Source organism: Onychostoma macrolepis, chromosome 14 (genome assembly GCF_012432095.1).
Source record: "Onychostoma macrolepis isolate SWU-2019 chromosome 14, ASM1243209v1, whole genome shotgun sequence".
Classification (NCBI taxonomy): domain Eukaryota; kingdom Metazoa; phylum Chordata; class Actinopteri; order Cypriniformes; family Cyprinidae; genus Onychostoma; species Onychostoma macrolepis.
Window position 1 is genome coordinate 22,508,802 of NC_081168.1, and position 12,843 is coordinate 22,521,644.

At 34.2% G+C, this 12,843-nt stretch overlaps 1 long non-coding RNA gene across 1 annotated transcript; it reads right to left on the bottom strand.

Annotated features, from left to right (window-relative positions):
- Window positions 1-654: 654 nt before the first annotated feature.
- Window positions 655-3,598, bottom strand: LOC131553793 (uncharacterized). Its single transcript, XR_009274265.1, has 4 exons — window positions 3,445-3,598; window positions 3,276-3,347; window positions 3,028-3,084; window positions 655-1,879 (listed from the first exon to the last, which is right to left on the bottom strand). It is a non-coding gene; the product is annotated as an uncharacterized LOC131553793 (long non-coding RNA).
- Window positions 3,599-12,843: the final 9,245 nt, after the last annotated feature.

Sequence of the window (12,843 nt, forward strand, 5' to 3'; positions counted from 1 at the left end):
TTTAAATTTGCCAAAAAATGTACTCACTCTCAGGCCATCCAAGCTGTACATGAGTTTCTTTCTTTATTGGAAGAGATTTGGAGAAATATAGCATTACATCACTTTTTCACCAACGGATCCTCTGAAGTGAATGGGTGCCGTCAGAATGAGAGTCCAAACAGCTGATAAAAACATGACAATAATCCACATGACTCCAGACCGTCAGTTAATGTCTTGTGAAGTGAAAAGCTGCGTTTAAGAAACAAATCCATCATTAAAGCATTTTAACTACAAACCATCGCTTAAATTACAAGACCATAATCCATAATAAAGCTTCTTCCAATGAAAAGGTCCATCCCCTGTTGTCCTCTCACTTCAAAACTTCAGACGAATTGACTTTTTCACTAGAGAATATGGATTATGGATAGAGGACTGGTATTTGAGCCAGAAGAAACAGCTTGAAGTTATAAACATCTTATTGATGGATTTCTTTATACAAACATGCAGCTTTTTGCTTCACTAGATGTTAATTGATGGACTGGACTGGACTGGAGTGGTATGGATTGCAGTACTTGTGGATTACTGTGATGTTTTTATCAGCTGTTTGGACTCTCATTCTGACGGCACCCATTCACTGCAGAGGATCCATTGGTGAGCAAGTGATATAATGGGGGTGAAATATTACTTAAACACACCTTAACATTTGTTGATACTAGTTCAATTTTACTTTGGTCAGAAACTATATAGACTGCAAGGTTTTCATGCATCTTGTTTACAGCTGTGAGAGTGACTCCTGTATTCTCAAATTCACTCACTTCATCACTGAACTTTAGTATGATGAGTGGTTAAAACTTTATTAGCACAAACTGCTTAACTTATGGCATGGATACTGTAAACACTTACACAACATCTTCAGCTGACTCATATAGTATGTCAGCTCTGTGATTCAGCTGATGCCAATAAATAAGTCAACGAATGAGCATCTGACACCATTTGACTTACAGGGGCCCAAATACATGAGAAAGCTAGTGTGGAGTGAAAATGTTCGACAAACATTGCGGAAACAACTGCAGAAAAAAAGCCCGCATTAAGCGTTCTTAGAAAAGAATGTGCTGTAACTTTCAGAACACAGAAGAAAAGAGCATTCACCAAAACTAAATTGAAAAAATTACTATACTTTTTGATATCTGAGGAATTCTATGGAGCCCTTAAAAAGACATGATGGTTTAAAAAAATAAGATGAGAGGAAAAGTTTGCATTTACTCGTAAAACTTTTACATTCCCTCAAGAAACGTATCACTTTTGTGATGCAAAATGCAAAAGCATTCAGTACAAATGCATTGAAATATAATTCTTCCATCTCATATTTTTTCCATCACAATATCCCTTAGGGGCTCTGTAGATTTATGATGTCAGACACCCAAAATATTAATATGACTGCCAAAATTTACACATTAACAGCAGCACCTACTGGCTGTGCAGAAACTGTCCTGCCCAATTATGATGAGGTAATTAAAAAAAAAAAAAAAAAAAAGCAAAAGATACTATTAATTTAAACTGATTTAAATTTAACTTGTGCTTCTTTACTGTAAAAGCACACATGCGCGGATGTTCATAGTGAAAGCATTTTTTGTGTTTATATCTGTACTGTCAGTGTACAGAGATGCAGACTGAACGTGCTGCAGATCGACAGGTTTCATAATTCTATGTGTTGAGCTGTACTGAAAATCCAACAAAAAGAAGAACTAATGCTTTAACTGTACTATACCAAACCTTGTTTAGAAAACCAAGCATTTGTCTTTATGTGTGTGTTTGTGTGTGAGAGAAACACAGATTAATGGCAGCATCACTTGAGCTCTTCCGTGGATGATGCTGGAGTCACATTTTCTTCTGGTCCCTCCTGAAACATACAGAACCAAGAGATAAACACACGGTTTTATATCATGCTGGATATATTTAGATTTAATTTATCTGTTCTATATAAAATCTTTAAGAGCTAGATCATGATAGATCATGAAACAGCATTTAAGGTGAGACACTGCAGGTGAATAGGGTAAAAAAAATAAAACTAAAAACTAATATTAACTAATAGTTACTTACCCAGTTTATTGATTACACTGATAATTGCAAACATTTTTTGTATTACAGGTTTTCTAAAATGTTAGGTTTAAATGTGCAAATGAGGCATTATTTAATGAAATATGCACTAATTTGCATACATTTCTAGTTAAAAAAAAAAAAAACTAAACACTGGATCAAATGTTTTACAAAGGGATTTCTGTGTCTCTTTTTTGTCACTCAATAATTCAGAAAATACTTAGAAAAGACAGAAAACAATATATTTTCACAATTTTGGGGGGAATAAAATGTTCTATATAATCAACCAAATTATATACGAACAAATCCCTCTGTAAAAACCTTCACGATATAGACAGAAATAAAAATGTAAAGTTTGGTGTGTGTGTGTAAGAGCTAAAAATCTTCTGAAGTGGAGATTTATGGCTCAGTGTAGGAGAAAAAAACTCATTTTGAGAAAACGTCCTTTAAAAATAGGTATTGTAACTGAAATCTATTGACACAAATAGATAAAGTGCTATAAAAGAAACACTTTTAGATGTCTTTTGGATGTTTTCTTTCCACTAGTCTGAATTTTTTTTTTTGCTAGAAATGACCATTTACCACAGAGAATCATTTTAACTCTTTATGGACACTTTATGCAAGCTTTATAATGGAAGTAATTGGGCCATTTAGAAGTATTTATTTATTTACTGACAATATAAATAAATAAATATATTGAAAAATAAACTAAATATTGGGGAAAATACTCATTTTTCCTATATATTTAATTTAAATTGTAAATGTATTTATTATGCATTTATTAATATTTGTCAAATGCATGTGTAAAATTTATTTTTCAAATAAATAAATAGCTATATATTTTCTTTCTAGTCAGAGGCATTTATTTCTCCATCCATTAAGATTTTTTTTTTTTTTTTTTGCTATCATTATAGGAATATTTGGTCATGACAAACACGGTTCAACACTCACCTTCACCTTTTCCAGCTCTGACCCTCCAGGCAGTGATTTCTGGGGGATGTGGAAGGCCTAACATTGATCAAAAGATAGTTATTCAAATAATGTTTGGGAAATGCATTGCGTAGTGGTCCTATGCATTCTTTCAGCACTTTGGTGTTAATAACCCTCAGTACTTTCCACACACACACACACAAACAAATACAAATCTGCTGAAGGAAAGTACATGCATTTATATTGATGCAACTACTGTATCAATTGACCTTTTTAGCTTGCTGGACTTCCTCTGTAGACTTCGACCTGCTTTTCACCGCATGTCTCTGGGGTGAAGTGGACTGCAAAGATACACCACACACAGAGAGAAATTCAGCACAGTAAAACGAGCACTCAGCAAAAGAGCCATTTTCTGTCAGCTCAGCAAGTTTTACAAACCTTCTGATCCATGGTTTAGTCGTGAGCTCAGACTGAGTGTCTCAAACTGAATCTGATCTAGCCGCGCAGCCGCCTGTCAGACAGAGAAGAGAATGGAACGATTATTATACACAAGAAGAGAGGTTATTATACACAGTATATGGAGCTGATTTGTGTCGCGTCTCACTACCACTAGGGGGCACTGCAGCACACTGACCAGTGTCTAAAGAGAAACAATCAACCCTCAATAAAAGTTAACCCTCTAATGCAGGGGTCACCAAACTTGTTCCTGGAGGGCCGGTGTCCTGCAGAGTTTAGCTCCAACCCTAATCAAACACACCTGAACCAGCTAATCAAGGTCTTGCTTGGTATACTTGAAACTTGTACATGTGTGTTTAGGCAAGTTGGAGCTAAACTCTGCAGGACAGCGGCCCTCCAGAACCGTGTGGTGACCCCTGTTCTAATGCCTGAAAAAATAGTCTATAAAAAAAAAGAAAAAAAAAAAAAGAACAGTTTATTAAACCATATATATATATATATATATAGAGAGAGAGAGAGAGAGAGAGAGAGAGAGAGAGAGAGAGAGAGAGAGAGAGAGAGAGGAGGGAGAGGGAGAGAGAGAAAAGTGCGCATGTTTTTTGTTGAGTATGATATTCACAAAATATCAGGCTTCTGTGGCTCACAAAGTATGACAACAATCTCCATTTTATTTTCATTCATTTATTTTTATTCAAAATGTATTCTCCCAAACGGAGCAAAAATATGCAATTTGGTGCAGACGCTGATATGAAGATGAAATTCTGATGTTTGGAATGGAAATCAGTGAGATTTTATAACAGTATAGCAGACTTGCATAAAATTATAAAAATCAGTCGTCACCCTATAGCTTGAATAATGTGTCTTACTAAAATGATATTTAAATGCTTGGTTTTATGATCAAACCATATAATGCTGATTGAGAGATGAACAAATAAACATTGCTCAAAAGGAACATTTACGTTATACATTCGAGCATAATTTTTCCACAAAATGATGTCTAGATAATCAAGTAAAGCAAAGTTGCTTCTGTCCAGTAAGTGTTTATCTTGAAATATTACCAACAATAAAATTATTCTTGTGTTTACTTTATAAAAATCAGTAAAGAAAATAAGTTTTTAAGCAAAGCTTTGACCATATTTATAATTTAGAGGCCTTTTGCATATTAAATATGATGATACTGTACAGTTTTTCTGGCATAATGTCTGACAGCACAAAATAATTTTGACTTGTTCTTCAATTGTTTTTAAAAATGGCAAAAAAAACAAAACAAAAAAAAAGTAATGCGATTCAAAGACAGGGCATAGGAGGAGTTCACTTTAGACGTTTTGATACTAAAAAGCAAAAATGCTTTGGTCACACCAGCCTTGTGTTAACATCTAATGTTGATGCATAAAGACTTTACTTTTATGCTACTTTTGCATGACAGTATAAATTACTGCATGGAAGAAAAAAAAAAAAAAAAGCAGCTCTGACATGCAACCTAATATCTACTTTTCATTCCAAAAATTTGTAGCCAGAAAGCCTTGGGGGTGAATTAATGCTGATAAAAATCATAATTTTAAAGTCAGCTGTTCATTAAACCCTCACAATCCACCGCCTGTTGATCCTCTGTGAACAGTGTGCGTGTGAGAAGTGAAAGAGATGAGTGTGAGTGTGAGAGGTTAAACTCTCGATGTTCTGGTGTCACTGTGAAGAGCTCTGTGGCTCGAGAGGAGGAAGACACACTTCCTATCGATTCATCCACACCAGTGAGTCAACAACACTAAAGGTGACGTTTCTGAGCCAGAGAGACCACGATACAGTGACACACACATACACACGCTCAGACGAGCGGATAAATGAATGATAACAATGATCTTCATGATTCTAACGTTGTTCTGTGAGCCGTACACAATGTTGTCCTTTTAGCTCTCTAGGACAGAAAAGCGTGGTGGCAAAGCTTTTCAAGAGGTTGCTGTGGTTTCCTGCTCAAGGTGGTTGCCAAAGTGTGATTGTTTTAACCCTCTGGGGTCTGAGGGGGTTTTGGGGCCCTGACAGTTTTGAAATGCCCTGACATGTGTTTTTTTCAGTTTCTTATAAACATCTTAATTGCTATAGACTGATTACACTGTAATCAAACTGGGCAACAATACCATGTTAAGCATCATGTATGTACATGTTTATGTTTTTGAGAAAATAAGGTTTGTGTTTGGTTAGAGTATATTAAGCAACCAATAGATTTTTTTCACTAATTCTAAAGTGTATTGCATTGGTTGGGGTTTGTACAAGAGAGCCTCACAAGTATTTAAATTAATAATTTTTTAATAATGATAAAATGTTACAAATTCTATAACATTAACAATTAATAATAACTATAAAAGTATTCCCTTTAAATGTACAATCCCTGGTATTTAGGCTACATTATCTCACAGAAGCCAGTACACCCAGGGGCGTAAATTTAATCTGACAGTAGGGGGGGACAATAAACGTAAAATTTCTCAAGAGCAATTTTTGAAGGGGACACAAATAATACAGCCAAAATTGTACTTGTAAGGATAGATATGCCTACACAGCATGTATACATAGCATTGAGACCGTGTTTAAATAGAGTTCATGGTTCACCACGCGGTCATATTATAATTATTATTTTGCGTCATCCATAGTATTTTAGGTTTCATCTGTAACCTAGTATGTCTCTTTCGCATTAATTCAACCGCATTAAACCCACTGATCTGCCACTTAACCAGTGGCGAGCGGCGACTTTTTTAACAGGGTATGCTGAGTGCTAAGATTAACCATTAGACCATGCAAAATACCAAAAATAAAATAAATATAAATATAAATATAAATAAATATATAAATATTGCCAAGTAACGTTGCAAACAACAATGAAAATCACAGAAGGACTTTACTAACTGTAAGCGACACAAGTATACGGAAAACAAAGATATTGTTTCCTATTTTTCCTGATGTTTGTTATTATTTCAAATTTTATATACATTTTTATAAACTTTTTTTATTTATTTACTACTTAGGCATGTTGACAATAACGCCATCAACATTGTCTATGACCAGATATATTTTTAGTGGACTTTCAAAATTTGCTTTGCTTGAGAAAGCATGAAAATATACAGTTATGATGTTTTTTTGTTGTTGTTGTTTTTTTCATGTGATTTCGTCGGGTTAATTTTGCATTAAACACAATGTAATTTTCGGCAATCGAGATCTAGCAGCAACAGCGAATTTTTCCACTTGGGCGAGCGCTTCGCGGACAGTTTACCTCACGCATGAAATCACGCGCATACCAGCAAATCACTGAGAACGCGCTACAATCCTGACGAGTCATAGAGACAGAGCGGAGGCGCCAAAGTATTATACTTGTAATATATAACATAGGGCCACTAGGACCAAACAATGCCAGGGCCGATTTTTTTGTATACAGTGATTTGCATTTTAATGAGTCAAATAAGTATTTGATCCCCTATCAATCAGCAAGATTTCTGGCTCCCAGGTGTCTTTACAGGTAAGGAGCCGAGATTAGGAGCACTCTCTTAAGGGAGTCTCAGCTTGTTACCCGTATAAAAGACAACCTGTCCACAGAAGCAATCAGTCAATCAGATTCCAAACTCTCCATCATGGCCAAGACCAAAGAGCTGCCCAAGGATGTCAGGGACAAGATTGTAGACCTACACAAGGCTGGAATGGGCTATAAAGGCCATCGCCAAGCAGCTTGGTGAGAAGCTGACAACAGTTGGTGCAATTATTTGCAAATAGAAGAAACACAAAATAACTGTCAATCTCCCTCAGTCTGGGGCTCCATGCAAGATCTCACCTCGTAGAGTTTCAATGATCATGAGAACGGTGAGGAATCAGCCCAGAACTACACGGGAGGATCTTGTCAGTGATCTCAAGGCAGCTGGGACCATAGTCACCAAGAAAACAATTGGTAACACACTACGCAGTGAAGGACTGAAATCCTGCAGCGCCCGCAAGGCCCCCATGCTCAAGAAAGCACATGTCAGGCCCGTCTGAAGTTTGCCAATGATTCAGAGGAGAACTGGGTGAAAGTGTTGTGGTCAGAGGAGATCAAAATCGAACTCTTTGGCATCAACTCAACTCGCCGTGTTTGGAGGAGGAATGCTGCTTATGACCCCAAGAACACCATCCCCACCGTCAAACATGGAGGTGGAAACATTATGCTTTGGGGGTGTTTTTCTACTAAGCGGACAGTACAACTGCACCGAATCAAATGGACGATGGACGGGGCCATGTACCGTCAGGGCCAGGGCATTGAAAATGGGTCGTTGATGGATATTCCAGCATGACAGTGACCCAAAACACATGGCCAAGGCAACAAAGGAGTGGCTCAAGAAGAAGCACATTAAGGTCCTGGAGTGGCCTAGCCAGTCTCCAGACCTTCATCCCATAGAAAATCTGTGGAGGGAGCGGAAGGTTCAAGCTGCCAAACGTCAGCCTCGAAACCTTAATGACTTGGAGAGGATCTGCAAAGAGGAGTGGAACAAAATCCCTCCTGAGATGTGTGCAAACCTGGTGGCCAACTACAAGAAACGTCTGACCTCTGTGATTGCCAACAAGGGTTTTGCCACCAAGTACTAAGTCATGTTTTGCAAAGGGGTCAAATGCTTATTTGACTCATTAAAATGCAAATCAATTTATATATATATATTTTTTTTTTAAATGCTTTTTTCTGGATTTTTTTGTTGTTATTCTGTGTCTCACTGTTAAAATAAACCTACCATTAAAATTATAGACTGATCATTTCTTTGTCACTGGGCAAACGTACAAAATCAGCTGGGGATCAAATTTTTTTTTTCTCCACTGTGTGTGTGTGTGTGCATGCATATATATATTTATTTATTTCAGAAGGCACTTAGAGGCTTTTGCATCTGAACTTCATATATACACACTATAATAAAATTATATTTTTATTAATAATAAATACTTAAGTCATAACATAACTTGAAATGTATTTGTTATATATTGCATAAATTATAGAATATAGATTTATAATTTATATAATTGTATTATATATTAATGTATGCAATTATCTACATTACAAATTATATAATACAATTATATTAATACATCAAATAAATTTTATAACATTAATAATTCATAATTATTGTAAAGGTCTACTCTAAAACTCTCTATATACTATATAATCTATACTGCAATAAAATTATATTATTAACTTTAAATTGCTTAAGTCATAACTTGAAATAAATGTATTAAGTGCATTAACCAGATATAAATCTATAGATTTATATATAGATATTTATATAATTGTATTATGATCATTTATTAATGTATATAGATTACATACATTATATAATAAAATAATATCACTAACATGAAAAACAGTCAATTAAAATTCTCATATTGCATAACAGATATGTAATTGTATATGTAATTTATTCAATATGATAAATACATTTCAATTTTGTTTTGGTATATTAGAGTTATTTATAGAACAATTGCATTACTACTAATAACAAAGGTAAAATGGTAAAAAAAAATTCAAATGAAAATTGAAATTATATATAACTTACATATTTAAATATGTACAGTACATACACACTTTTTAAATGAACACAGCTCTTGAAACTTCTGAAATTGTGAATTGTGGTTAAATCAACCAATTAGTATAGTTTGTTAATAAAAAAAATAAATTAAAAAAAAAAACAAGCAGCTTAGTCATAAGTACAATAAAAATAACAAAAATAGCCTTCAAATATTGGGTTGAGAACGTTGAGAACCACTGATCTAATGGATGATTTTTCCCTTTTTACTGTGGTGTTTTGAACCATCCTCAACTCAAACCTTGAGAACTGAGCAATAATAACAATGACACTTGACTTTAGATCTAGTTTTTCCAGTTCTGTGCAAAACACAAGCCCCCAAAAAAGGGGCTTAAAACCAATGAAGTGATTTAGAAGTGAAATGAGGGTGAGGTGAGATGTGACCTCACACTACGCTTCAATTAAGAGGACTAATGTAAAACCTATCAGCCTGTTCTGTAATTCAAATGAGGATTAAATAATGCTAAGAGACTATCATCTTTCTGAAGGTCGAGAAACTTATTCTAATCAGTGTTAACTCTTTAAAGACTCATTTAAACAGCAATGCAAATTTGTGTCTCTGTACTTTTGATCAATTCAAGGTTTGTTAATATTTAGACATTATGCATTAAAGTTGGAATGATGTTAGAAAAGAGCTAAAAAAATGCTACCATAGTAAAGCATCTTGCAGTAGCATTTAAGTAATCTGGTATATAACTATCAAACATCTGATACAACTTTATATACTGAATACAAAAGAAGATATCTTGAAGAACAGTTGATGATAGCCATTGACTTCCACAGTAAAAAAAAAATAAAATAATAATAATAATAATAATAATAATAATAATGTCAACAGCTACAGTCAACTGTTTGGTTACCAACATTCTTCAAAATCTCTCTTTTTTTTTTTTTTGAGTAAATGACAATTTCTTTAACATCAGTTCCAGTCACGTCAGTCATATTCTTATGCTGTGATGATATTTCTGTGAGTCAGACCTGCAGTACATATTTAATAACACACCAACACCTTCATTTGTTGTTCATAATAAATTATTAAAAGAAAACATTCAGTGGGGAGAACAGAAATAGACACATTATCCTCTTCCATAGACACTAAAGAGCAAGATTTGCTGTCTAACAACATTACATCAGAAGCAGGGCTCTGAATGTCAGGAAACAAACACCATTTTAATCCATGTTACTGAACACAAATCATCAGAATAGGAAGCAGTTTGAGTCAATTCGCCCTTCAGTGATTCTGGAACAGCTGCTGCATACAAATACACCAGTATAACACACATCCTGGTGTTCAAGACAGGAGCACATTACACGATACTTACACAAATACAAAAACATAATATTAATCATCTGATTATAACGGAAGGGTGATAAAACGGAAATAGATGAAGGCTTACCCTTCTCCTGTCTGTCTGTGAAGGTGAGCAGCCAGTGAGTGAATCCTTCTCGTTTCACGATGCAGTGTCTCTCCATCCCTCCCTTTTTCTCTCTCTCACACACACACACACGTCCCATTCATAATTTCACAGACCAGCGTACACAACCATCAGCCCAGTCACGAACACACACTACTGATGAGTGTAAGAGAATGATGAAGGTGAGACAGAGGGAGATAAAGGGCTGGAAACAGTTAACATTAAAATGCACTCAAAAGGTAAACATGTTTTTGGCGATATTTAATAATAAAGCAACCTTTTCTCTGTTCAAATCAATGTGTCTGATTAAATGTGAAAATTAAGTCTCAGGATTATTGAAAATGTGTAATGACGAAAAATTACTTTGAAAATATTTTCAGTTGGCGAGTAAGAGCAAATGAACGACATTGATGCTGCTATTAAAGTAAACGGGGGACAAAATGTTTGTTTACCTTTCTAGGTATAAAGTCAAGCATACTGATGGATGGATGGATGGACACACACATAAATTAAATATATATATATTTATTTATTTTTATTTATTTTTTATTTTTTCCCCCAGTGGTTTCCTGAACAAATTGTTCTCTCTTTAAATAAATTCAATTGCAATTAATTTTCGTAGGGATAAAAATGTACCTCTACTTATGCTCCAAACTATAGTGAGCCCTTTTACATTACTAAGGCTATAATTAACAACAGAGCCCAAACTTATATATTGCAGTTTTTAAATTAACTTCTCAATTACAATACAATTTCTATTTATTGTTGAAATATTAATTTACACCGTGGCTGTCATTACATGTTTCATAACATTTAAAAATAAATTAAATAAGACATCACTAACAGTTGAAGTAAAATATGAGTACATAGTCTAATATATCACGAATTTTCTTCATTTCTCTAGCGAACTAACAAGCTGTGGACACTGATGACTTGATGAAATGAAAATGCAAATACTATGTGACATTTAGTTTTGAAGTCTTTCTGCGGTTGAAACAATGATTGAGCGATTACATGAAGCATGAGATGTTCATTCATGTTTATTTCGCATTAAAACTAGTAAAGAGGAAGGAAGGATCGCTCTGCCGTTTGAACTGAGGCTTTTATACAGTGATCTGTCGCGCCACATCAAAGAGCGTCAAAAAGGCATTTCTTGTTTGAATTTCCAGAAAAAAAATGGACAATCATTTGAAAGATGAGACTTTGTTTCTTATCAAAAGTAACAATATATAAAACAAAGTTTTCAGTGAAGTTCCACACATGCAGTGGTTAAAACAATGCTGTAATTGAAAGACTCGTACCAAAAATTTGTTTACATAATGTGTGTGTGTGTTTTTTTTTCCATTCAGCTTTATATTTTCAGTTTTAATAAATTTAGTTTACGTTGTCTTAACTTTCATCTAATATTTATATTTTTAGTTATCAAAATATTTTAATCATCAAAAATTATTTTTTAATAGTTTTAGCCTAGTTAATGACAACACCGTAATGCAGCTCTGATCAAATGTATTTCAGACAAAACAAATCTGAGACCGCCATATATCAGAGAGGAAGTGACACATTCTACACACACTAGAGGAAAACAGCAAAAAAGACTGATACTGTGCATTCATTGCTCTAGTTGAAATGACAGTACATGACTCAATATCAAAGTAGAAACGCATTTAAAGGAAATGTAATGATCTTTTACTCACGCTATTCTAAACCTGTATAACTTTTTGTACGAGGAAAGGAGACATTCTGAAGTTTCACACTGCTCTATGCTCATACAGTATACCATGAAAGCATTCATGACTTGAGAAAACCTGGAATATCGCATGGAACTTGTTTACTCCTGTTTTAGGTAACTGGACTCTTACAATTTACTTTTCTCACAACTGCGAGATATAAAGTCAGATTTGCAAGATATAAACTCGTAATCAAGAAGTCCAAACTGTGAAATGTAAACTCGCAATTGCGAGAGTCACAATTACCTTTATTTTTAATCAGGCAAATGTGTTATATAAAATCAGAACAGCAAGATGTAAATTTAGAATTGTCTTGTAGAACTGTGATTTTTTAAAAAAATTTAAAAATTAGTTTAAATTTAAACTAAATGATGTCCAATATATGCTTTCATTTTACAGAGAAGAGCAGCACTAGCCAAATAATACATAAACAATTTAAATGAATGATCTGAAAAAAAAAAAAAAAAAAAAAAGTCATACAGTTTTGGAATGACATGGATTGGAAATGACATTTCATTTAGGAAATTTAAAAATATATTACTATTTAAAAACTAAATATGACCGTGCTTGTCTCATTTCATATCAGATTGTGTCACCACATGAAACAAAGTGCCTAAAATCACACGCAACAGTGCAGTTTCCCACAACAGCTCACACAAA